The following is a 5,615-nucleotide window of genomic DNA, read 5'->3' on the forward strand; positions in this document are numbered from 1 at the left end:
AGGCCTAAACCTCGAGTTTTTATTGGCTCCTCATCAGACCGAAGTCTGCATGCCATAATATTGGCTCCTCACCGGGCCTAACCCCGCATGCCATAATGTATATAAGGGAGCCCAATACTCGTCTCTCGGGTTGCCACCTTACAAAGCGCCCCCGGATCGTCATCCGAAGTCGATATACCAGCCATACTCCCAAGCCACAAAGTCTTAAAATATGACGGTACTAGGAGGACCTAAGTCCCCCAAGAGTCGCGAGCAAACAATTCTGAACACGTCTGAGTCCTATCCCTATCCATGTTTCCTTCCAGTGGCTCGCGTAAGACAACACGATCCCTACCAACCACATATCTCCTCACTGGAATACCTCATGACCACACAAGGATCATCTCTCTGCCCAAAAAGGGCCGCCACAAAGGCCAAACAAAATGTCCTAAATGGACGGCCACCAAGGCCAAACAAATGTCCAAACAGGACCGCCACCAAGGCCAAACAAATGTCCTAAACAGGACCGCCACAAAGGCCAAACAAATGTCTTAAAAAGGACCGCCGTAAAGGTCACTTCTTCCAAAGGACCGTCACAAAGACCATCTGTCCCGAAGGACCGCCTCAACAGGCAGTCTGGCTAAACAACCCGCCACAAAGGCCACACTCTGGCTAAACAGCCCGCCACAAAGGCCACACAATAGCTAAACAGCCCGCCACAAAGGCCACACAACGGCTAAACTGCATGCCACAAAGGCCACACAACGACTAAACAGCCCGCCACAAAGACCACACAAAAACTCAAAAGACCGCCACAGATGGCGCAACGACTCGAAAGTCCGCCACTAAGGCCACACAAGCCCTCACCAAGGCTCTCCACCACTAAAATGGACAAATTCTAACTCACTTAAAACTTTCCATTTCTAGCACTTTCCACTTCTGGAAACTTTCCACTTACAGAAACTTCCGAAACAGGAAACTTTCCTCAAACACACTGCCTCGCGGAAACTTTGTACCCCAAACACCACCTCAGCTTGTTTCTTAGTCGCACAACCAACCACCCCAAGCGACCAAGTAAACAAGAGAGATGGGTTGGAATACTCCATTCCCGCTCCAGCCACGGACTACAGATGGGACCAGGTTAGGCAAGCTCAAGTCGCGACTTGCTTCTCATACCACTTCTTAAACCTTGCCTTCATCCTCGCCTCAGGCTCCCAAGTCTGCTCCTCAACACCATCACAGTCCCAAAGGACTCTCATCAAAGGAATCTTCTTCTTCCGAAGTTCATTAATCCTCCTCCCGAGAACCCTCACTGGTCTCGCCTCCAAAGTCATGTTAGGCTGAATATCTTCAGGAATCTTAGCCAACAACTGATCATCCTCACGGAGACACTTCGGCAACATAGACACATGGAAAACCTTATGGAAAGCACGCATAACATCAGGTAACTCCAGTCTATATGCCACTGGTCCAATTTGCTCAATCACTCTGAACGGACCCATATACCTTGGACTCAACTTAGTCTCAGTCAATGACCTGTTCGGACCCCACAACATGGCCATCTTGAGGTACACTCTATCTCCAACCTGAAACTCAAGATCTCTCCTCCTCCTATCGGCATAAGTCCTCTGCCGATCCTGAGCTTCCTTCATGTTCAGCTTGAGAACCCGAATCTTCTCCGAAGTCTCCTAAACAAAATCTGCCCCGTACATGCTCCTCTCCCCCACCTGAGTCCAGCATAACGGTGTACGATACAACCTTCCATACAAAGCCTCATAAGGTGTCATCCCGATATTCGCCTGGTAACTGTTGTTGTAAGCAAACTCTACCAAGCTCAAATGATCTGCCCAATCGCCACCCCAATCCAACACACACATCCTCAGCAAATCCTCCAACGTCTAGATCGTCCTCTCTGACTGCCCATCTGTCTGGGGATGATAAGCTGTACTCATATGCACCTTAGTGCCCATCTCTGCCTGAAATGCCCTCCAGAATACCGAAGGGAACTTGCAATCCCTGTCAGACACAATGCTCGCTGGCACTCCATGCAACCTGACTATCTCCTTCACATACTTCTTAGCCAAGACTGCTGCTCCATCAATCTTCTTAATGGGCAGAAAATGTGCCGACTTAGTCAACCGGTCCACAATAACCCAAATAGCATCAAACGTCCTGGACACTGGCAAACCTACCACGAAGTCAATAGTAATCATATCCCACTTCCACTCTGGAATGGGAAGCCTCATCAGCAAACCACCTGGTACCTGATGCTCAGCATTCACTAGCTGACGCACATCACACCTCGCAACCCAACTAGCCACGTCCTTCTTCATCCCGACCCAGTGATAGTACCTCTTGAGATCACGGTACATCTTAGTCGTTCCTGGATGAATAGAGAACTTGCTCGCATGAGCCTCTCTTAGGATCTCCTGCCTCAACTCTTCATCCTTAGGCACACAAATCCGCCCATGCACCAAAATAGTACTATTAGCCGAAACCCGATACTCTGAATCGACATCCTTTGAGGCATTCACCAGCCCCAAAACCTTCTCCTGAGCCAACCGCACTCTGCTCAACAGATCAGCTCTATCAGCTGCAACTAAACCCAACAACTCCTGAGAAACCGCACACAAGCTCAACGCACTGATCTCCCCTACCAGAGACTCCATATCCTGCTCCTGAGCCGAAACCGCCTACTTCCGACTCAAAGCGTCAGCAACTAAGTTAGCCTTACCAGGATGATAGGCTATCTCCAAATCATAATCCACCACCAGCTCCATCCACCGCCTCTGCGTCAAATTCAACTCGGGCTGAGTGAATATATACTTCAGGCTCTTATGATCATTGGAGTCTCAAGAACAACTCTCTCTTTTGTTTTTTTCTCAAAGCGGCGAGACAACCACAAAAACACGACCCTAGGTCGTTTTCTCCCTTTTAAGACTCGGTTCAATGGTTTCCTTTAACCAAACCGGTCTAAAATCGACGATTAAAACAATTCGATCGAACCAGAAAAACAATGGTGTCGACCGACACCCCCTTGGGGTCGATCGACACCCTCACCCAAAAAGCACAAATTGGTTTGCGGGTGTTACAATTCTCCCCCACCACTTTAGATTTGTCTTCGAATCTCGAACAACACTCAGCCAAGGACTCCACAAAGTCCAAACAAAATGTCCTAAACTGGACCGCCACCAAGGCCAAACAAATCTCCTAAACAGGACCGCCACCAAGGCCAAACAAATGTCCTAAACAGGACCGCCACAAAGGCCAAATAAATGTCCTAAAAGGGACCGCCACCAAGGTCACTCGTCCTGAAGGACCGTCACAAAGACCATTTGTCCCGAAGGACCGCCTGCACTCTGGCTAAACAGCCCGCCACAAAGGCCACACTCTGGCTAAACAGCCCGCTACAAAGGCCACACAATGGCTAAACAGCCCGCCACAAAGGCCACACAACGGCTAAACAACCCGCCACAAAGGCCACACAACGGCTAAACATCCCGCCACAAAGGCCACACAAAAATTCAAAAGACCGCTACACACGGCGCAACGACTCGAAAGTCCGCCACTAAGGCCACACAAGCCCTCACCAAAGCTCTCCACCACTAAAATGGACAAATTCTAACTCACGTAAAACTTTCCATTTTTAGCACTTTCCACTTCTGGAAACTTTCCACTTCTAGAAACTTTCCACTTACAGAAACTTCCAAAACAGGAAACTTTCCTCAAACACACTGCCTCGCAGAAATTTTTTACCTCAAACACCACCTCAGCTTGTTACTTAGTCGCACAACCAACCACCCCAAGCGACCAAGTAAAGAAGAGAGATGGGATGGAATACTCCATTCCCGCTCCAGCCACGGACTACAGATGGGTCCAGGCTAGGCAAGCTCAAGTCGCGCCTTGCTTCTCATACCACTTCTTAAACCAAGCCTTCATCCTCGCCTCAGGCTCCCAAGTCGCGGCTTACTACATGTTATGATCGCAAAAAAGAGAAAAGATGTGGATTGTATTAAAATAACGAAATCAAAAATAAATTTCAACGACAAAATATAAAAACATAATATAAATCATGAAGGCAAGATATGATATTTTTTTCCTTAGTTCAATAAATTAGTTGTAAGTGCTTTCAGATAATCACAATTTATGAATCACAGGATACAACCGATCACGAACTATTACTTTATCACACAAATCTATGTTATACTTTCGAAATTATTTATAACTAAGAACTTACTTTGGACGAAGCAATAAAGAGAGAGAGAAAGGCCATTTTAGAGTGAGTTTTTGTGTGTTTAGAGCTTGAAAAATAATGAGAAGTTTCGGCTCCATATATAGTTGGAGGTAGAATCTCAAGAGAATATTCTTGGAGTACTCCGTAAGTTCCTTGGAGTATTTCCCAAGTTACTTAGAGTTCACGGTTTCACGCCAAGTTTTACCAAAAAATAAATGGGCCTAAATGCAGTCCAAAATATACTCGGCGATGTGATAATTCCCAAGAGTCCAAAAGTTCACGGCCCACGACGTGCGTGTGGGAACCTTCTCTCTTCCTTCTACAGACTTCTGAAACTAGAAGAATGTGAAACCATATATAAATGAGTGAAAACACTCTCTATTTCCGATGAAGGATATTTTCTCAAACACCCTAATTAGCTCACTTCACACCCTTATTTCTCTTTTTTTTTTTGACCTCCTTAAATCAACTCCGTTTTGAACATATGAGTATACCACTTGTAGTACTCGTTACCAGCTTTCCACTATCAACTCGAAAATTCCGTTCAGCCATTTGGCCGTAATTTGGCCGGCAAGTCACTGTCACAAAATCTGCAATTTTCAGAAACTTTATTTCTTAAATTCAGTTCGAACAGGAAAAACTCTAAGTACACGTTGCAGTGTTTCGTAGTACTTAATGATATTGTTTGAGTTTAAAAAAAAAAAAAAAAACCAATTTTCTTACGAAAAGTCAGTTCTCATTTATTTAGATTGTTATTATTATTTTCAAATATTAAAAAAAAAATTTAACGAAAAGTTAAGATAAATATACCCAACTATAAATTCTATATTAAGTTGTATAAAATTTCTCTATTGCTATAATCATTTCTAGAATTTTAGTTAGATTATAAAATAACAATGAATATTAGGTGTTCATATTCAATTATTTTAGATTTAACATAAAATGAAAAATTTGTTTCAACGAACTTGTTAGTTAGTGATAAAGATACAAATATAAAGAGAGGTCAAAAAGCATGATTATTTAAATAGACACACCTATTAGAATTAAAATTTGTGATGATAAAATATAGTGAAAAGACACAAATATATAATGAACAGATACAACCATTTGAATTAAAACAAACAAAAAAAACAATTTTTTTACGAAAAGGTACTACAAAAAATGCAAATGTTGTGTCTGCAATTGATTATACCTACAAACTCATATAAACTGCTTTTAAATAGGAAGCATCTTTATTACCATATTCGCAAGTCAAATTCAAAAGAATGGATGCTAGAGAATAATTTAAAGAGCTGTAAAAACCGATGAGATTGAAATTTTATATTATTTTGTGTCATGGCAAAAAAATGAAAACAGTTCAAACAAACAAATATATATCTAGATTTCAAAAGATATGAATATT

The sequence above is a fragment of the Camelina sativa genome, chromosome 14 (assembly GCF_030686135.1).
Source record: "Camelina sativa cultivar CO46 ecotype springtype chromosome 14, ASM3068613v1".
NCBI lineage: Eukaryota > Viridiplantae > Streptophyta > Magnoliopsida > Brassicales > Brassicaceae > Camelina > Camelina sativa.